The sequence below is a fragment of the Lactuca sativa genome, chromosome 5 (assembly GCF_002870075.4).
Source record: "Lactuca sativa cultivar Salinas chromosome 5, Lsat_Salinas_v11, whole genome shotgun sequence".
Classification (NCBI taxonomy): domain Eukaryota; kingdom Viridiplantae; phylum Streptophyta; class Magnoliopsida; order Asterales; family Asteraceae; genus Lactuca; species Lactuca sativa.
This window is the reverse complement of record NC_056627.2, coordinates 183,162,481-183,185,894: the sequence shown is the minus strand read 5'-3', so window position 1 is coordinate 183,185,894 and position 23,414 is coordinate 183,162,481.

Here is a 23,414-nt window from a genome sequence, read left to right as displayed (position 1 = left end):
GTTTCTTCTCGATAATTCATATGCATGCATACTATTCGATAGTGGAGCAGAGAGAAGCTTCGTGAGTCAAAATTTTATTCACTTACGTAAACATAAACCTAGCATGTTAGAAAAATCATTCACTATAGAAATGGCAAACAGAAAAATGGAAAACACTAAATGCATATACATGGGTTGTACATTAACTTTAGACGGTCATTCTTTCCCAATCAACCTCATGCCGGTCCAAATTAAAAGTTTCGACGTCATAGTCGGCATGGATTGGTTAAGTCTTCTTCGCACTGACATCATGTGCTTTGAGAAAGCAATTCGTCTTAATCTCCCTAACGATGAAACATTAGTGATTTACAGCGACAAATCAAGTACAAACCTTCGCATCATTTAGTGCATCCAAGCTCGAAAGTGTTTGCGGAAGGATTATCATGCATTTCTTGCACACATCGTCGATATGAGTCAGGAAGTAAAGGACATTAAGAGGATTCCAGAAGTATGTGACTTTCCCGATATCTTTCCAGAAGAACTACCGGGATTACCACAGCAACGCCAAGTCGAGTTTAGAATCAACTTAGTTCCAGGGGCTACCCCAGTAGCAAAATCGCCTTATCGTTTGGCACCAGTAGAGATGCAAGAACTTTCCAGTCAGCTTAACGAACTCCACCAAAAAGGATTCATTAGACCAAGCTTCTCACCTTGGGGAGCACTGGTCTTGTTTGTAAAGAAGAAAGACGGATCGTTCCGTATGTGCATTGACTACAGAGAACTGAACAAACCTACTGTCAAAAATCGTTATCCTCTGCCCTGCATTAACGACCTATTTGATCAGCTTCAAGGAGCAAACAACTTCTCAAAGATAGATCTACGATCCGGATATCACCAATTACGAGTACAAGAGGAGGATATTCCCAAGACTGCCTTACGAACTCGTTATGGACACTATGAATTTGTAGTGATGCCCTTTGGATTAACCAACGCACCAGCGATATTCATGGAACTAATGAATAGGGTGTGCTGTCCTTACTTGGATCAGTTCGTCATCGTCTTTATCTATGATATACTTATCTACTCCCGAAGTAAGGAAGAGCATAGTCAGCACCTACGAAGAGTCTTAGAAACATTAAGATCGGAGAAAATCTATGCGAAGTTCTCTAAATGTGAATTTTGGATTCGAAGAGTCGAATTTTTAGGCCATGTTGTTAGCGAAAAGGGGATACACGTGGACCCCTCCAAAATTAAGGCCATTGAGAATTGGTCGGCACCGAAGACGCCTACAGAGATTCTTCAATTTCTGGGTCTTGCTGGCTACTATCGCAGATTCATAAAGAACTTCTCTAACATTGCGAAACCTCTTACTACATTAACCCAGAAAGGCATGGCCTTTGACTGGGAAGCAAAACAAGAGAAGGCATTCCAAACACTGAAACAGGCCTTGTGCTCCGCACCGATACTATCCCTCCCCGAAGGGATAGAAGATTTCGTAGTGTATTGCGATGCATCAAATCAAGGACTTGGTTGTGTTCTTATGCAAAGAGGGAAGGTTATTGCCTATGCCTCCCATCAGCTTAAGATACACGAAGTACACTATACCACAAACGATCTTGAGTTAGGAGTAGTGGTATTTGCTCTGAAGATCTGGAGACACTACCTGTACGGAACAAAGAGTACTATTTTCACCGACCACAAGAGCCTTCAACACATTTTCGATCAGAAGGAGCTCAACATGCGACAACGACGATGGGTCGAGCTACTCAATGACTATGAATGCGAAATTCGTTATCATCCTGGCAAGGCCAATGTAGTAGCTGACGCCCTCAGTCGAAAAGAATACACTGGTCGGAGAGTCAAATCTCTGACTATGACTATCCTTCCCACTTATCCACACAAATTAAGGAGGCTCAACTAGAAGCGTTACAACCTGAAAATGTGGTGGGTGAATCCCTAAGAGGAATGGAAAATACCCTAGAAATCAAGGGTGGCGGAGTGTATTATCTCATGGATTGAATCTGGACACCGCAACATGGTGGTTTCAGAGACGTAGTCATGACCGAAGCACACAACACGAGATATTCCGTTCACCCAGGTTCAGATAAAATGTATCTGGATCTTAAGAAACTGTACTGGTGGCCTAACATGAAAGCAGAAATTGGTACCTTCGTAAGTAAATGCCTTACTTGCGCTAAGGTTAAGGTCGAGTATCAGAAACCATTAGGATTACTGCAACAGCCGGAGATACCAGAATGGAAATGGGAACGGATTACTATGGACTTCGTAACCAAGTTGCCCAAGACGACGGGTGGACTCGATACCATATGGGTCATCGTCGACAGATTGACCAAATCCGCGCATTTCCTACCAATAAAGGAGACTGACAAGATAGAAAAGCTTACAAGAACTTACATAAGGGAAATAGTACGACTGCATGGTGTTCCAATATTCATTATCTCCGATAGAGATAGTAGATTCACTTCAAGGTTCTGGAAGTCACTACAAAGTTCCTTGGGGACTAGGCTAGACATGAGTACAACCTACCATCCACAAACATACAGGCAAAGTAAGAGAACGATACAAACTTTGGAAGATATGCTGAGATCCTGTGTGAGTGACTCTTGAAAGGCATGAGATATCTTTTACCCCTTGTTGAATTTTCATACAACAATAGTTATCATACGAGCATAAAGGCTGCTCCATTTGAAGCCCTCTATGGCCATAAGTGCAGGTCCCCTCTGTGCTGGGCTGAAGTTGGCGACACACAGTTAGCTAAAGGACGAGTTCCTGAAAGCCCTCTCACCGGTCCGAAAATCATACGAGAAACGACAGAGAAGATCGTTCAGATTCGTGAACGGTTGAAAGCCTCTAGAGACCGACAGAAAAGCTACGCTGACCAAAGGAGGAAACCGTTGGAATTCCAGGTAGGAGACCGCGTTCTATTGAAGGTCTCACCATGGAAAGGTTTAATATGTTGGATTAGTGTTTAAGTCCATAACTATTTTGGTATGTACTTGACCCGATGGTGCATGGTCCTTTTGGGTTGCCTTCACCAAATCAACTTGATAGGATGAACTATGGAGAGAAAGGATTAAATATGATTTATTAATATATTATGAGAATAATATATTAAAGGAGAAATCATATTGTTTAATTAATATTAGTCAAGAATTAATAATAATTAAGTTTGTGGCTAAAAGAGACTAATGAAACTTAAGGGACTAAAACTGTCAATTGTATGATAGTTGAATATTGAGCTGATGGACTCCATATTAAAGGGGTGGACGAATTCTATGGGGAAACCCATTAGAAATCGTCCAAAGGCCTTTAAGGAGGGAGCCCATGGGTTGCTTAGGGCTTAAGCATCCAAATTAGGGTTTCCTTGTTAGATAACCCTAATAGCCTCACTATTTAAAAAACCCTTATGCCTAAAAACGTGGACAAGACTTCTTCTAGGGTTTCCACACATTTTGGGCAACCTCCTTCTCCTCTCCTCTTCATCCTCTTGCTCTTGGTGTTTGTGAACCATTAGAGGAGTGATATTTGTGACTTTAAGCTTTCTAAAGTCATTACAAGGAGGAATTGTGATTGTTATTGCTACATAACAATCAAGGTAATATCTTAAACCCATTCTTATGTTAATATGATTACTTGTATGCTAGAACTAGGGTTTAAAGTCTTGGATGAATTGCATGTACAATAGAGAAACCTAGATCCAAGCATTAGGGTTTGTATGAGCACATAGGATGTTCTTATGGCCAAAACCCATTAGTGGTATCAGAGCCTAGATTGGTTTCTATTGTATTGATGCATATTTGATCGAAATCAGCACTGAAAATCGAAATTTTTGGGTTATGAGTGTTTGACTCGCCGAGTCACTTGGTGCACTCACCGAGTCAGGTGTACTCGACGAGTCCAAGTCTAGACTCGACGAGTCAAAACTTCTGATAGCTAATTTTCGCGATATTCTTCCTGTTTTGGGTTTGGATAATTACCTTAAATATGTTTTTGTTATAAAATCCGAATTTTATCAATATTTGGTGATTATCCTTACCTAAATAGAAGATAATTGTCAAAATTTAGAAAATCATTTGTTTTATTAGATAATATTTGATTATTTGTAATTTAGATTTGAATTATCTTGCATTAAAAGTTTCAATTTTTCGCCTTTAGGTTTTATAGTTTAAATTTGAACTTAAAAGTTTTGTTTTGAAATTTAAATAGTTGAAACCCTAATGTTTTGAAATGGTTCAAAACTTGCCCTCAAGTTTTGGAATTGATAAGTTGATTAAAAGTTTAATTTAGGAATGTTAAATTCTAAAACCCTAGTGATGTTTTGAAAAGTTCATATCACACCCTTATGGTTTTATTAATTAATTAAAGTGTATAATTAAAAGTGGTTTAATAAATCCATAAAAGTTTTGGTTTACAAATTAATTGAATTAAAAGTATAATTGTTAAATTTGACCTCCTAGTATTTTAAAAGTGTAAAATACACCCTATACTATATATAACATTAAAAGTCTAACATTATATATATGTATGAGTAAAAGTCAGTCTTACCGTTAGTAGGCCTCATTTACGAAGCTAGTCTATAAGGGATGTTTAAGGAAATTGCCTATAAAATGGCGATTGAATGGGTATCCACTCTTACCCACCGCACTCTTGACTAGTGGAGGGTCGTTAGCCAAACGGGTAGGATAGGACAGAACCTTCCATTATAAGTATAGTGAAGTATAAAAGTAACTAAATGTTTTACAAATTCCCAATCTTAGTTACTTTAGGCAAAAGTGAATTGATGCAATTCCATGAAATTACACTTTGTGCCCTTGCGAAGACGTTAGTGGAGCGTGTCTGGTTTACCGGCACACTAAATGGTTCTAAGCAAAGATGGCAAAGCGTGACTCAATGTTTTTCATAGTTCGGTGGAGCGTGTGTGGTTTACTGGCACATCGAATAAGTGACTGTAACATGTGGGGACACCATGTAAGTTTGCATGGTTATTCACACCCGCTTTGTGATCCTCGGCATCTCAGTCACAAACTAGAGGGGCATATCGAGATTTAAACATGCCATTGAAATGTTCAATGAATCTCATAGGATCTAGGAGTTTTCATAGATTTAAAACATAAATTTCCTTTTTGTTTTTCATGGTGGAAATTAGTGAATCGTCATTCACTTACCTTCAAATATTATGCAACTAGATTACGACATCCATTTTCTAGGTTGTAGCGTATTGTGTTGGGTCCTAGCCTTAATATCTCATTTGGGTGATTTATTAAGGACTCAATCTATCAACTAACTTGAATTTATTTTTCTCCCGTTTTGTAGATGTCAAAGTTCGACAACTATGGTCTTCCTAAATCCCGTGGAACAAGCATTCCACACGAAGATGATATTCCACGATTCGATCGAGGAACAAGAGATCATGCTTCACTTCCTCTTCCTCCTCCTCCAATTATTCTCCCTAACCCACAAGATTGAAGAATTGAAAGGTTCAATGTCACTAAAGCCCTATTGGAAATGAAACATGAAGATGGTAAACCCGTGTGTGCCCACGTTCTAGGAATGAAATCACACATCGATAGGTTGATTATGTTGGGTGCGTCATTCCCTGATGAGTTAGCTATAGGCTGGGTTCTACAGTCACTCCCTGAATCATATAATGAGTTCAAAAGAAAGTATTATATGATGGATCATGAAGCAAACCTCATTGACCTAACTTACATGCTCATTGCTGCTGAATCAGAAATGATTTGGCAAAACAATGGAGCATATTTGTTGGGAAAGTCAACCAACCATGCTTCCGAGGACGTTCTAGGAGAACCGACCTGCGTTTGCTGCCAAGAGAAAGGGCGTTGAATACAAGTCTGCCCTAAGAGCCTGAAGAGTCTAGAAGATGGGAGAGTCAAAAAGTATGGCTGTGCTTCAGGTAAAATCCACTATCTAATTCCATGAAGTTCCTCTTCGTTGATTCTTAATACATGATGTGATAAGATTGCATTTGAATGTTTTGCAGGATCAGTGAAAAGAGAGGAAGCTTGATGAAAGAGCAAGATGAATCTAATCACGAAGAAATGGATCTCGATCGCATGGATTTGAAGATTAGATTTTGAGCTTAGAAAGTTATGATAGAGTTGTTAGGAATTTTTCTTTTGACTACATAGTTTTCAATTGATTTTGCATTGTAAGGACAAATGTTTTCCGCTGCTTTTTTGATATGACTTATTTATTTATTTATTTCCGTGCAATGAAATCATTATGAAAATTGATGTTTGCATATTTCTACAACGAATGGATAAGATTCTTAATTATGTTAATAGTGGAAAAGTCAAGAATTTACCAAATAGGGAGAGTTTCTCATCGCCCAAGTTTCAATTGGACAGAAACTTGGCATCATGCAACTTGGTTTCACGATGAATGAGAAATTTCATATTTGGAAATTAGACTAATTCGTTGACAAAGTGTCAAGTGATTGGAAATGTGTTCATTTGATCTATTTCACAAAGTAAGAACCGTAGGTAAACATTGTGTGCATGCTAAGAGCATGGGACAAGTATTGTAATTCAAGTTAGAAGTTGATTACCCGAAACGACAAATAATGAGTAATCGATATGGTGATAAATAAAAGGTGTTTTATTTATACTCAAAGGTTTGAGGCCATATGGGATTAGTATTATTCTTGTGTTTCACTTTGCATGTTTTGACTTCCTGAATAATTTAATTGGTTTAGAACAATCAAATTATTCGAACGGGCCACAGTCGTTCATATGTTGGATGTAGATATGAAAGAAGACTATCGTGAATTGGTGTGTGGATTGTCTAAAGAGTATTAGACATAAGCAAATGTTTGTTGCAATGTTCATGAGTGCTTATGAATATGATTTGAGCATTGGATTAAACCTACGCTCACTTGGATCACTTCATGGATTGTTATCATAAGTGAGATGATAATATCTTATAATTCTTGAAACCGAGATGTGTGAGTTGTATCTTGCGAGTCGGTTACACATTGATAATATGTAAACGCACCAGTAACTTGGTGTTATAAAACATATTGTTGTGTGTGATTTGGTGAATGAGTGCAAGCGAGCATTGAGTCAAAGTTTATCCGTTCCTTTTATCCAAAGTAGGATAAAAGCGATATCTATGGGCCCCTCGATGATTTAGTGATGGCACCTAAGTGCTTGGCCAAGCCGGGACTAATTTGATGTGTTCAAATTGTAGTATGTTGTCAGTCATCCTAAATCTGAATTCGGAAAACAACACATAGACAGAGAGAATGATTTAGATCCATGTCTCAGTCTATACGATATCTAGAATGGAGAAATATGTGATCCATTATCTTAAGGACACGCGTATCTGATAAGATCAGAGTTGACAGCGGCTTTGGAAAGCTACGATTGCAGATACGGATCTGAAGTCATACGCATAATAGTTATTAGATTTATCCAAGTGGGAGACTGTTGGATTAGTGTCTAAGTCCATAACTATTTTGGTATGTACTTGACCCGATGGTGCATGGTCCTTTTGGGTTGCCTTCACCAAAGCAACTTGATAGGATGAATTATGGAGAGAAAGGATTAAATATGATTTATTAATATATTATGAGAATAATATATTAGAGGAGAAATCATATTGTTTAATTAATATTAGTCAAGAATTAATACGAATTAAGTTTGTGGCTAAAAGAGATTAATTAAACTTAAGGGACTAAAACTGTCAATTGTATGATAGTTGAATATTGAGCTGATGGACTCCATATTAAAGGGGTGGACGAATTCTATGGAGAAACCCATTAGAAATCGTCCAAAGGCCTTTAAGGAGGGAGCCCATGGGTTGCTTAGGGCTTAAGCATCCAAATTAGGGTTTCCTTGTTAGATAACCCTAATAGCCTCACTATTTAAAGAACCCTTATGCCCAAAAACGTGGACAAGACTTCTTCAAGGGTTTCCACACGTTTTGGGCAGCCTCCTTCTCTTCTCCTCTTCATCCTCTTGCTCTTGGTGTTTGTGAACCATTAGAGGAGTGACATTTGTGAATCTAAGCTTTCTAAAGTCATTATAAGGAGGAATTGTGATTGTTATTGCTACATAACAATCAAGGTAATATCTTAAACCCATTCTTATGTTAATATGATTACTTGTATGCTAGAACTAGGGTTTAAAGTCTTGGATGAATTGCATGTACAATAGAGAAACCTAGATCCAAGCATTAGGGTTTGTATGAGTACATAGGATGTTCTTATGGCCAAAACCCATCCTTATACGCTTTGGAAAGCGTGGAAAGCTAAATCCAAGATACGTAGGGCCTTTCGAGATTCTCGCCAGAATCGGCCCTGTAGCTTACAAACTTAATCTACCACGTGAACTTAGTAACATACATCCAACCTTCCACGTCTCGAACTTGAAAAAGTGTATGTCCGATGAGACTCTTGTTATTCCATTCGACGAGATCGAGATCAACGAGAGACTCAACTTTGTGGAAGAACCGGTAGAAATCATGGACCGATAGGTCAAACAAATGAAACAAAGTCGCATACCCATCGTGAAGGTTCGCTGGAACGCTAAGCGAGGACCTGAATTCACATGGGAACGTGAAGATCAGATGAAACAAAAGTACCCACATCTTTTTCTCTAATTCACAAGTATATTTCTTACTTTAAATTTCGGGACGAAATTCCCTCTTACGAGGGGATGATGTGACAACCCGATATTTCAACTCTATGTAATGACTTAAAAAGTCAAGTATTGTAACCACTGTTAATATAATGAAATGAACTTCGAAAAATAAAATGTTCAAAAGTCTCTAATTGGTTACCTACTATGTTATATATCATTAAACCGTGATCGTACATAAAAAGAACGTCCAAATCTGACTGCGTATAAGGAAGTTATGATTTTTCCAAGTTCGGCATAGCGACAGACAGCTAAAAACTCAAAACAGAGATCGAGCGAATTTTGGGCGGAATGACCTAAATGACAATCGAAGGTCTTGACATTGGTTTTTCAACGGTAAAAAGTCTGGCAAAAACAGACGTCAGATAATGAAGTTATGGATTTCTAACGAAATTTTCTTACCGCGACCTTTTAAAAATAAATAATAAAAATAATTTCAAAATTTGCCAATGGAGTCTAAACAAAAGTTGTAGAGCGTAGTCTCACCTATGCGTGGATATAAAGAACGTCGAAAACGGAGTTCGTATGAAGAAGATATGAATTTTTGAAGTTTACTAAATAATAAAAATATAAATTTAAATTAAATATCGGTATTATCCGAAGGAGGAGTCACCGGGCCAATCCGAGTTATGCCTAGCATACTTGAGGACTAGGCCTCGGATCGTCCACGTCCCTATGAGAGGCTATGCCCCGTCCCATCCGAAAGCTCCGAGGCAGTCGAGGATGCGGTCACGCATGACGCACGCGTACGCCCAGCGTACCGAGGCGGTTCCCAACCCCTATAAAAGGGATGTGAGGGTTCCGAGGAAAAGGCTCAATCCCTCTCATCTTTCAAGTGTTTTTGCCTCGTTTTCCGTGCACGTGATATCCCGAAGCCCCGGTTTCCTTGCTCAAGTCCCGAAGGTCGTTTGTGCTCCCGAGATTCCCGAGAATCCCAAGAAAATCCGCATTCTCGAGTCGAAGTTCTGCTCGGTTTTCATCTCGCCCTCTTCGATCTTTTAAGTGAGTTCATACCCCTATAATCCACACTTTTAAATGTTTTATAAATTCTTTTATATGCTTTTATAGGGGGGGGGGATACAAGTAAAACACATGATTATTATCGGGTGTTATATAAAGTTTCATTATACACTTTTTGTCAATTGAATCATATGTGAATCATAACTATTCTAGGGAAACATTCGTATGCAAAATATATCATGAAAACATCTGATCTTTTGAAATGAAAAATGTTGTTATATATATAAATCAAACACTCTGCTTATACTGTATGTATATGTGTCCATCTTTGGCACTACAAAAGTTATACTTTTCATAACAAGTGAGCATTTCACTAGGGTTTACTATACAAACGAGACACACTTTTAGAAACTATAATAGGTATAGTTTTACGAGAATATCACGAACTTTTACATACTAGAAACACTATATCAAGGAGTTACTTTCATATACAAGAACAAACGAACATTTTCATACGTAAATCTGTTTTATACTAAGTTTTGTGAGACATTAAACTTCACGTATGTTTGAGTACACTTTTCAAGTCCTGTATTATATACCAGAATCCCTTGGAGGGGGAGCATGATGTTTTTGTATAGATCTATTGTTGGATTAGTGTCTAAGTCCATAACTATTTTGTTATGTACTTGACCCGATGGTGCATGGTCCTCTTGGGTTGCCTTCACCAAAGCAACTTGATAGGATGGATTATGGAGAGAGAGGATTAATTATGATTTATTAATATATTATAAGAATAATATATTAAAGGAGAAATCATATTGTTTAATTAATATTAGTCAAGAATTAATAAGAATTAAGTTTGTTACTAAAAGACATTAATTAAACTTAAGGGACTAGAACTGTCAATTGTATGATAGTTGAATATTGAGCTAATGGACTCCATATTAAAGGGGTGGACGAATTCTTTGGGGAAACCCATTAAAAATCGTCCTAGGCCCTTAAGGAAGGAGCCCATGGGTTGCTTAGGGCTTAAGCATCCAAATTAGGGGTTCCTTGTTAGATAACCCTAATAGCCTCACTATTTAAAGAACCCTTATGCCCCAAAAACGTGGACAAGCTTCCTTCTAGGGTTTCCACACGTTTTGGGAAACCTACTTCTCTTCTCCTCTTCATCCTCTTGCTCTCGGTGTTTGTGAACCATTAGAGGAGTGACATTTGTGACTCTAAGCTTTCTAAAGCCAATACAAGAAGGATTTGAGATTGTTATTGCTACATAACAATCAGGGTATGATCTAAACCCTAATTTATATGTTATATTGTTTATCATATGCTAGATCTAGGGTTTATAGTCTTGGATGAATTTCATGTACAATAAAGAAACCTAGATCCAAGCATTAGGGTTTGTATGAGCACATAGGATGTTCTTATTGCTGAAACCCATTAGTGGTGTCAGAGCCTTGATTGGTTTCTATTGTATTGATGCCTTGTATGTTTGTTCAAGCCTTAAAAAAAACGTTTTTTTCCTACTGCCTGACGAACTTGGCAAGTTCCAATGTGGACTCGGCGAGTTGGCCCCTACTTGGCGAGTCCATAGAGGAACTCGGCGAGTTCGAGCGTTAGAAAGAGGCAGTTTCAGGATTTCTTGCTGTTTTACTCAAAGATACTTGCCTTAACTGCATTGAAATTCGAATTTTAATCATATTTTGAGTATATCCTTGATTAAACAAAAGATAATTACCAATTGATTAGATAATAACTTCCTTATATGATAAAGTTTGATTATTTGTATTAATTGGGTAACTTATTTTGCAAGAAATTGAAATTAGGTCAAATATAGATAATGATGAAATTAATTGTTTAATTTATATTATTTGTTATTTGATCCTTGTGTTATGAAAAGTTTCAGTTTTCCCCTTTAGGTTTTATAGTTTAAATTTGAACTCAAAAGTTTTGTTTTGAAATTTAAATAGTTAAAACCCTAATGTTTTGAAAAGGTTTCAAAACTTGCCCTCAAGTTTTGGAATTCAACTTTGGATTAAAAGTTTAATTTTGATGTATATTTAAATTCTAAACCCTAATGTTTTTGAAATGTTTCAAAACTTGCCCTCAAGTTTTGGAATTTAAAAGTTGATTAAAAGTTTAATTTAGGAATGTTAAATTCTAAAACCCTAGTGATGTTTTGAAAAGTTCATATCACACCCTTATGGTTTTATTAATTAATTAAGGTGTATAATTAAAAGAGGTTTAATAAATTCATAAAGTTTTGGTTTATAAATTAATTGAATTAAAAGTATAATTGTTAAATTTGACCACCTAGTATTTTAAAAGTGTAAAATACACCCTATACTATATATAACATTAAAAGTCTAACATTATATATATGTATGAGTAAAAGTCAGTCTTACCGTTAATAGGCCTCATTCACGAAGTTGGTCTATAAGGGGTGTTTAAGGAAATTGCCTATAAAATGGCGATTGAATGGGTATCCTTTCTTACCCACCGCACTCTTGACTAGTGGAGGGTCGTTAGCCGAACGGGTAGGATAGGACAGAACTTTCCATTATAAGTATAATGAAGTACAAAAATAACTAAATGTTTTACAAATTCCCAATCTTAGTTACTTTAGGCAAAAGTGAATTGATGCAATTCCATGAAATTACACTTTGTGCCCTTACGAAGACGTTAGTGGAGCGTGTGTGATTTACCGGCACACTAAATGGTTCTAAGAAAAAGTAGCAAAGGGTGACTAAGTGTTTGTCATAGTTCGGTGGAGCGTGTGTGGTTTACCGGCACATCGAATAGGTGACTGTAACATGTGGGGGCACCATGTAAGTTTGCATGGTTGTTCACACCCACTTTGTGATCCTCGGCATCCCAGTCACAAACTAGAGGGGCATATCGAGATTTAAACATGCTGTTGAAATGTTCAATGAATATCAAAGGATCTAGGAGTTTTCATAGATTTAAAACTCAAATTTCTTTTTCGTTTTTCATGGTGGAAATTAGTGAATCGTCATTCACTTACCTTCAAATATTCTGCAACTAGATTACAACATCCCTTTTCTAGGTTGTAGCGTATTGTGTTGGGTCCTAGCCTTAATATCTCATTTGGGTGATTTATTAAGGACTCAATCTATCAACTAACTTGAATTCGTTTTCTCCCGTTTTGTAGATGTCAAAGTTCGACAACTATGGTCTTCCCAAATCCCGTGAAACAAGCATTCCACATGAAGATGATATTCCACGATTCGATCGAGGAACAAGAAATCATGCATCACTTCTTCCTCCTCCTCCTCCAATTATTCTCCCTAACCCACAAGATCGAAGAATTGAAAGGTTCAATGTCACTAAAGCCCTATTGGAAATGAAACATGAAGATGGTAAACCCGTGTGTGCCAACGTTCTAGGAATGAAATCACACATCGATAGGTTGATTATGTTGGGTGCATCATTCCCTGATGAGTTGGCTATAGGCTGGGTTCTACAGTCACTCCCTGATTCATATAATGAGTTCAAAAGAAAGTATTATATGATGGATCATGACGCAAACCTCATTGACCTAACTTACATGCTCATTGCTACTGAATCAGAAATGATTTGGCAAAGCAATGGAGCATATTTGTTGGGAAAGTCAACCAACCATGCTTCCGAGGACGTTATAGGAGAACCGACCTGCGTTTGCTACCAAGAGAAAGGGCGTTGGATACAAGTCTGCCCTAAGAGCCTGAAGAGTTCAGAAGATGGGAGAGTCAAAGAGTATGGTTGTGCTTCAGGTAAAATCCACTATCTAACTTCATTAAGTTCCTATTCGTTGATTCTTAATACATGATGTGATAAGATTGCATTTGAATGTTTTGTAGGATCAGTGAAAAGAGAGGAATCTTGATGGAAAAGCAAGATAAATCTAATCACAAAGAAATGGATCTCGATGGCATGAATTTGAAGATTAGATTTTGAGCTTAGAAAGTTATGGTAGATTTGTTAGGAAATTTTCTACATAGTTTTTCAGTTGATTTTGCATTGTAAGGACAAATGTTTTCCGCTGTTTTTTATGAATAAATAAATTTTTGATATGACTTATTTATTTATTTATTTATTTCCTTGCAATGAAATCATTATGAAAATTGATGTTTGCATATTTCTACAACGAATGGATAAGATTCTTAATTATGTTAATAGTGGAAATGTCAAGAATATACCAAATATGGAGAGTTTCTCATCACCCAAGTTTCAATTGGACAAAAAACTTGGAATCATGCAACTTGGTTGCACGATGAATGAGAAATTTCATATTTGGAAATTAGACTAATTCGTTGACAAAGTGTCAAGAGAAAGACTATTAGATCGAGTACACAAAAGTTGTATGTTGATCAAGTCCACTATAAGGGTAACAAAGATATTCATCATGATTTACTAAAGGATTAGTAAATATGATTATGCTTATAAGATTAAGTGTAATTTTGAATTGATTGAACAAGGTTTAAATCAATAGCAGAACGAATAAGAAGAATCAAGTAGGCAAAAAAGAAAAAAGTTTCTCTATACTAGGAAGAAGGGAGAGTACCTTTTATGCTTTATGATATGACTTAATGATTAAGAACCATATCTCAATTGATCCTCTAAATAAATCTTAGTACAAGTGTATGTAAAGAAGAGGAATCAAGAATTGAAGAAATGGTTAAATCAAGAAGTCAATCATACTTCATTCCAAAACAAGTCTTAGAGTTAAGATTGTGACATTAAGTGACAAGTCTTAGGAAGGTTTATAACATTCATCAAATGTAGAATTTGGAAAAAAGGCTTTCCTATTCTCACACATTTGAAATTGGAAAGTTGTGATGTCTTGGATAAGACAAAGACCAACTAGGACCAATTTTATGAAATGTTTTGTCTTGATAAAGGCTACACTAACTCTTCAATATTTGTTTGTCAAGAAATGTTTATTGACAAGAGAATCTTATATGTCAAGGAGTCAGTGGGAGTCTTAATTGTCTTGAAAGGTTTCAAGAACAAATCAAGAATAAACCTTATCGATCATCACTAGCACACGAGTAGAGGTTTATCGTGTTGACACTACTTGTTTATGTGCCGTTCCAATTGAGTTAATTATGAGTTCTCATTTGAACGCATAAAAGGCAAGCACTTTGATCAACGAAAAGTACATTGATAGGAAAGGGTGATCTGCTTAACTACTTGGAAGACATGGTGGGCAGCCGTGTTACCATAAGGCAAGAAATCAAGATTAAGAAAATTCGGTCCATATGAGTTTGAATTTGTCATAAACTTTGGTTTTGACAAATTCACATGGATAGGAACACATACACCATTAAAATCTAAGTGTCATAAGATCCCCTCCTTCATGAGAATGACTGTGAGGAAATGCTTTCACTAAGAGAGATTTTAAGAAGATAGTAATTGTGAAAATTGGATTCTCGAATTCGATTATGGTTACGGTATCCCTTTCCATGATTCAAATTATGAGATTTGGCAATTAGTCTGAACTGTTTTAGACACACATATGAAATATCTAAGGGAAAGGTGTATAAGCTTAGATAAAGGATTATCAAAGCATTAGGTATTAGAAACATGAATTTAAGAAATTCAATAGGTATTGTTTTTTTTTGAAAATTAAGTTGTTTTTGAATACATGTCAAAGCTAGTGGGAGCATCAGTGTTATGTTTATAATAATCATCGTGATAGTGGGAACATAAATGTTATGATTGCATGATTATTAAGGCAAGTATGGCGAGTTAGCAATATTAATTATAGAAAACAAGAATTATACTTTGCAAAATCGCAATGGTTGTAAAGTTGTTTTGCTATAATTAAGGGAGCGAATATTATGCTTCATTTCAAATCTAAAGGCTTAGGTTATGGAATGTTAATAAATTTAGTCAATGAAACATAGTGCATTCTTAAAATTCGGTTATGATTACGGCATTCCTCTTCATATTTCGAATTGAGAGAACGTAGCACATAAAATAATATGGCAGAAGTTTGATAAAGTATCGAATGTTTATGTAAGACATTATGCATCGTGTCGCATACACTTCGGGTATAGGATCAATGGAAAATGCTATAATATTTGACCATTCTAAAATTTTCCAAATGTTTAGTGCATTTAGAGGGAAAAGGACAAGAATCGGTTTTGACTAAGATAATTAGACAACTATCAAAGGACAATCCAAAGTTCACCGAGGATTGGTCGTTTGTGAGTAGTTGGAAGCATAGTATTTGATGGACCATATTGACATTATTATGAATAGATAAGATTCTATTGAGAATGATTTGTCATATGGTAAGTATGGAAAGGTTGCCATATTGGGAATTGGATATTGAGAATCAATGTCTAGATTAGAAATTTTATGAAAAATCATGTTCAAAGGAATGTACTTTGAGTGAGAGACATCACATCTATGGAATTGTCTTGTAACAATCTCCGATAGAGGACTTTGTAATTTCATTGGAAATAGTCATAGTGACTTTAGTGCAGTGACATTACAAAAGGATCATTGCATAAAATGTTAGAATCTAACATATTCCATAAGTGGCAAGAATTTGATATTCTTTCACTTATGAAAATGGATTAGGAGTTGTGAAATGAGTATGATTGGAAATGTGTTCATTTTATCTATTTCACAAAGTAAGAACCATAGGTAAACATTGTGTGCATGCTAAGAGCATGGGGCAAGTGTTGTAATTCAAGTAAGAAGTTTATTACCCGAAACAACAAATAATGAGTAATCGATATGGTGATAAATAAAAGGTGTCTTATTTATACTCAAAGTTTTGAGGCCATATGAGATTAGTATTATTCTTGTGTTTCACTTTGCATGTTTTGACTTCCTGAATAATTTAATTGGTTGAGAACAGTAAAATTATTCAAACGGGCCACAGTCGTTCATATGTTGGAAGTAGATATGAATGAAGACTGTTATGAATTGGTGTGTGGATTGTCTAAAGAGCATTAGACATAAGCAAATGTTTGCTGCAATGTTCATGAGTGCTTATGAATATGATTTGAGCATTGGATTAAACCCACGCTCACTTGGATCACTTCATGGATTGTTATCACGAGAGATTAGTGAGATGATAATATCTTATAATTCTTGAAACCGAGATGTGTGAGTTGTATCTCGTGAGTCGGTTGCACATTGATAATATGTAAACGCACCAGTAACTTGGTGTTATAAAACATATTGTTGTGTGTGATTCGGTGAGTGAGTGCAAGCGAGCATTGAGTCAAAGTTTATCCGTTCCTTTTATCCAAAGTAGGATAAAAGCGATATATGTGGGCCCCTCGATGATTTAGTGATGGCACCTAAGTGCTTGGCCAAGCCAGGACTAATTTGATGTGTTCAAATTGTAGTCTGTTGTCAGTCGTCATAAATCTGAATTCGGGAAACAACACATAGACAGAGAGAATGATTTAGATCCATGTCTCAGTCTATACGATATCTAGAATTGAGGAATATATGATCCCTTATCTTAAGGACACGCGTATATGATAAGATCAGAGTTGGCAACGGCTTTGGAAAGCTACGATTGCAGATCGGGATCTGAAGTCATACGCAGAATAGTTATTAGACTTATCCAAGTGGGAGACTTTTGGATTAGTGTCTAAGTCCATAACTATTTTGTTATGTACTTGACCCGATGGTGCATGGTCCTTTTGGGCTGCCTTCACCAAAGCAGCTTGATAGGATAAATTATGGAGAGAGAGGATTAATTATGATTTATTAATATATTATGAGAATAATATATTAAAGGAGAAATCATATTGTTTAATTAATATTAGTCAAGAATTAATAAGAATTAAGTTTTGACTAAAAGACATTAATTAAACTTAAGGGACTAGAACTGTCAATTGTATGATAGTTGAATATTGAGCTAATGGACTCCATATTAAAGGGGTGGATGAATTCTATGGAGAAACCCATTAGAAATCGTCCTAGGCCTTTAAGGAAGGAGCCCATGGGTTGCTTAGGGCTTAAGCATCCAAATTAGGGTTTTCTTGTTAGATAACCCTAATAGCCTCACTATTTAAAGAACCCTTGTGCCCCAAAAACGTGGACAAGCTTCCTTCTAGGGTTTCCACACGTTTTGGGCAACCTCCTTCTCTTCTCCTCTTCATCCTCTTGCTCTTGGTGTTTGTGAACCATTATAGTAGTGACATTTGTGACTTTAAGCTTTCTAAAGCCAATACAAGAAGGATTTGAGATTGTTATTGCTACATAATAATCAAGGTATGATCTAAACCCTAATTTATATGTTATATTGTTTATCATATGCTAGATCTAGGGTTTATAGTCTTGGATGAATTGCATGTACAATAGAGAAACCTAGATCCAAGCATTAGGGTTTGTATGAGCACATAGGATGTTCTTATTGCTAAAACCCATCATCTATACGTGATTGACAACTCCGCGCCCTGACTGTTAGCTATAGTACACCATTTTGGGTGACAAACATCAGAACATTCCAACGCCTGAAGAAGGGTGTGTATAGGCATTTCTAGTCAATAGCATGGTTATAAAACTCACATGGAGTAATAAAAACACATTGATTTACGGGGTTTTTCAGACGTCTTGGCGACTTTACACGTACATAAATTAACTACTTTAGGCATGAAAAACATTACTGTGTTATAGTTTTGGAACTTCTAAACTGCCACCCACATACGGAAAAACATCAATTTTCTAGAAACAAACATTGGTCTTGATAGAAGGCTACATTTATACCAGTAGAAAATATGGGATTTTCTAGAAGCAAACAAACAAAAACAAACCATTTCATTTTAGTTCATACAAACATTGTCATTTAATACTTATGAAACTCACCAGCTTAAATGTTGATCTACTCTTTCAAAACTACTTGCATGTACTAGGGATTCAGTAATTACAGGTAACAAACAACTTTTGAAGAAGGGACGTTGTGGCGCCAGTTAATTTCATATTTTGGCATCATATTGTAATTGGTTTTGAACATGTACCTTTTAACAATGTAAACTTCCAATTATATATATAATGGTTATATTGCTTTCTTTACTATGTATTCAATTGTTACGGTACTACATGAAGTCATCCGCCCCCGAATGTTTCCGCCGTTCCGGTTTGGGGGTGTGACAACAAGCACCTGTTCTCAACTGCTTGCTTGGAGCATATTTCGGAGAACATTCAAAGGTGTAATCAGAATTCTGCAGCCGACAAGAAGTTGTTTACTGACATGCTGAGATGGTATATTCAATTTCAGCAGACTCTTCTTGGTATCATTCCTTGGCTGTTCAAAGTTGTGAAGACAATGAAGCCTACTCAACAGAAATAATCTCTCGCCTCATTTGACGCAAAGGGGGAGATTGTTGGGCTTATAGTGTTGCGTCATGGGCTCAGTCCTTAGCCCAGTTTTGTAGCCGGTTTGGGCCTGTCCAACCATGCATTATTTTACTCTAGGGTTTTAGTATTTAAGGTGCATGCATGCATCCTTAGTAAGTAACGCTTTCATTATTATCTTTCTTATCAAATTATTGTAAACCCTAGCTCACCTCTACATTTGAAGTTCTTTATCAAGCTCTGCTGATGCGTGACTATATTTGAATATTGATTCCATATTGTGATTGATTTGTTTGTTCTTTGTCTATATACCTGTGAAAGATCTAAACGATCTAGAGATTTATTCTCATCAATTGGAATAATCATGTAACGACCCAAATTTCACGTCCAAAAATTTTGTTTTTAAATCAATACTTTAGAAAACATTTGTAAATAAAACATTGTCTGATCAAACCATTTCATAACATACATCGAGTCTGAAAACCAAAATATGAAAACTATCACATATCAGAGTACAAATCCAAGAATGACTCATGGTGTGGAAAACAATGTGCGTGTATGATGTGCCGCTACCGCGCCAGCTCCTTCCCCTTCGCTGAAGAGGTACCTAAAAACAAAACTATAAACCTTAAGCACGAAGCTTAGTGAGTTCCCCCACCGTACCACATACCAAATAATCACATAACATGCATATATTGTAAGGCATATCTGGGTGCCCGACCTACCCCTTCGGTCCTCTCGACCGGATACTGACTAGCATATCTGGGTGCTGGTCCCCCCTTCGGTCCTCACGACCGGATGCTGACTAGCATACCTGGGTGCTGGTCTCCCCTTCGGTCCTCTCAACCGGATACTGGGGACTATTTCACCCCTACCACTACCACATATCACGTATCACATAATCTATCTAGCATGGCTGGGCATGACTGCCCCTTCGGTCCTATTGACCGGTAATCTAGGGACTATCTCCCCTACTGTCACTAGCACATAGCATCATATCATACTAGCACATAAACATAACACAAGTAGTAGCAACCCTAGATGAATATCACAGAGACAATCATCTAATCATACAACTCCTACTAGTGGGCCGACATTGTGGCCTTAGACCCACTGCTACTGGAAGGTAACTCACCTCAAAAAGTAGTTGCTGAAAGTCTGCTTGCTAAGCGCCTGACTACTGAATCGGTAATCCTCCGGCTATAAATCATAAACATAGATTAGCCACTCATAAACACCCTTAGGTCAGATGACTGACCCACCCCTGGTGCAAGGTCAACTACTTGGTCAAAGTCAACTTCCAGTTGACTGGACTCGCCGAGTCATGGCACCGACTCGCTGAGTCCTTCTCCCACTAACCCGATCCTACTCTACAAGTCCTTCTTCCCACTCACTGAGTCACCCTTAACTCAGTACTTGGGACGATAGAACTGGCTCGCGATCCGACTCGCTGAGTCCAAGAGCAACTCGCCGAGTCCATACGAGTAGATCTCCTACTCGCTTCCAAATCCTCACCAGAGCATCCTTTATGAGGATTTGGGTTTCTGGGACTATTGCTACACGTTAAATGGCTAATTCCGTGTGCGGATACGAAGGGTTGGACCGTCAACACCTAAACCCCTATTACTCAGTAATAGTTCATATGACTCTCCGAGTTTGAAGAACAACTCGTCGAGTTCCAGGCAATCTTCATAGGACTCGCCGAGTTGTTCATCCAACTCGCCGAGTCTAAGGCCATCTTCATAGAACTCGCTGAGTTCCACTTTGGGACTCGTCGAGTCCCTTCGACCCATTTCCCATATAGACCAAATCTGAGACATGAAACGCTTCCAAACCATAGATCTATGTTCCTAGGGCATGCTTATCACGTAAAGTTGCAAGCTTTACGTGCATACATGGCCCTATAAGCTCCAAAAGGCAAATCCAAGCTCTTTATAAGGTCATACACTCAATAGGGACCTCAATCACTTCAACCACAGAGACTTTATACTTCTGATACGTCCATAAGGTCTAGATTTGGAGTCCTTTCGGATCATAGAGCACAAACACATGGAGTTTGGTGTTTTTAGGGCTTGAAAACCACCAATTAGGGACAAAAGGGGGATTTAATGAACTAGTGATCAAGGTAGGGACTTTTCTACTTGAATGGAAGGCTCTTGCAGGGTAGATGTCAGATCTACTTCCCCTCCTTGCACTCTTCCACCTCCTTCTTCTTCTCTTAAGCTTCAAACTTCCTTCACAAGACCAAACTCACTCACAAGGACAAAAGGGGGCTAGGGTTTCGCTCTACAGCTCTTCTGGAAGTGTTAGGGACAGGGGAGGCCGAGTTAGAGTGTTTAAATAGGGTGCAAACACCCGGTTTAGGGTTTTTTTCCCAAACAAGGCCTACTCGCCGAGTCGGGGAACTGACTCGCCGAGTCCGAGGCTCAGACCCCGCGTGTCATCCCGCTTCTACTCGGCGAGTTGGTCCTTAAACTCGTCGAGTCCAAGGCAAATTGCATTAATTACGAAATATTAATTACAAGGAATACGTACCAGGAACCAGGTGCTACAAATCTCCCCCACTTATTTTAGACTTCATCCTCGAAGTCTGCTGCTCGATCCTGAAACAGCTCGGGGTAGTGCTCCATCATCTCTTCCACCGGCTCCCAAGTCCACTCCGATCCCTTCCGATGCTGCCATTGCACCTTCATGAGTTCCACCCTCTTGTTCCTTAGATCCTTCGAATTCCTGTCAAGGATTGCCACAGTCCGCTCAATGTAATTCAGGCTGTCATCGACCTGAATATCCTCCAAAGGCACCACTGCCGAGTCATCCACCAAACACTTCTGCAACTGAGAGACGTGGAAAGTGTTGTGGATCTGGCTGAGTTCGGCTGGCAGATCCAACCTATACGCCACCTTGCCCACCCGAGCTACAACCCTGAATGGCCCGATGTACCTTGGGCCCAACTTTCCTCGTTTTCTGAATCGGATGACGCCTTTCCATCGCGACACCTTCAGAAGAACCATATCCCCGACTTGGAATTCCATGTCTGAACGGAACTTGTTGGCATAACTTTTCTGTCGACTTTGTGCAGTCTGAAGCCTGCTCCGAACTTGCTGAATCTTCTCGGTCGTCTTGAGCACCACTTCGGTACTCCCCATGACCCTCTGGCGAACCTCACCCCAACATATCGGGGTCCGACACCTCCTTCCGTACAACATTTCGAAGGGTGGTCGATCAATACTCGCGTGGTAGCTGTTGTACGAGAATTCAGATAGAGGAAGATAGGTATCCCAGCTACCACCGAAGTCTAGCACGCATGCCCACAACATATCCTCAAGAGTCTGGATGGTCCCCTCACTCTGACCATCTGTTTGCGGGTGAAAGGCGGTGCTAAAATGCAAACGAGTGCTCAACTCGTCATCAAATTTCTTCCAAAAACCTGGAAGTAAAACGCACATCCCTATCTGAAATCTCGGATACTGGCACCCCGTACCGCGCCACTATCTCCCTGATATAGATGTCGGCCAATTTTTCGGCCGATATGCTCTCCTGAATTCGAATAAAATGGGCGCTCTTGGTCAATCAATCTACGATGACCCATATCGAATCCACTCCTCGCGCGGTCCTAGGAAGCTTTGTGATAAAATCCATCGTAATATCTTCCCATTTCCACAATGGGATGTCCAACAGCTGCATCTTGTCGTGCGGTCTCTAATGCTCGGCCTTGACCTTCCTGCAGGTCAAACACCGCTCAACGTACCAAGCCAGATCCCGCTTCATGCAGGGCTACCAATAGTCTAGACGAAGATCCATATACATCTTTGTTGCCCCGGGATGAATAGAGAACCGGGATTTGTGCGCCTCCTCCATCAGAACCAGACGCACGCCTCCATGATAAGGGAGCCACACCCTACGGTGAAGAGTCAATAACCCTCGGCTATCATAGTCGAAGGAGGAAACTTGTCCCATAATCCACTCACTCTTCCGATGTTCCTCCTTCATAGCATCCTGCTGAGCCTCCCGAATCCGCTCCAACAGCGGAGTCACTACTGTCATCCATAGACAGATATCTCGGATTGGCACTGCCTTATGGCTAAGCGCGTTGGCCACCACATTGGCCTTCCCTGGGTGATAAAGGATCTTGCAAACAGAATCCTTTACCACATCCAACCACCGACGCTGCCTCATGTTTAGATTCGGCTGATCCATGAGGTACCTCAAACTCTTATGGTCCGTGTAAATGGTACATCGAACCCCATAGAGGTAATGACGCCAAATCTTGAGGGCGAACACAACAGACCCCAGCTCCAAGTTATGCATCGGGTAATTCGCCTCGTGAGGCTTCAGCTGCCTCGATGCGTAGGCGATGATATGCCCTCTCTGCATCAATACCGCGCCCAAACCTGAGATGGACGCATTGTAGTACACAACAAAATCCTCTATACCCTCTGGCAGGGCTAAGATTAGCGCCTCGCA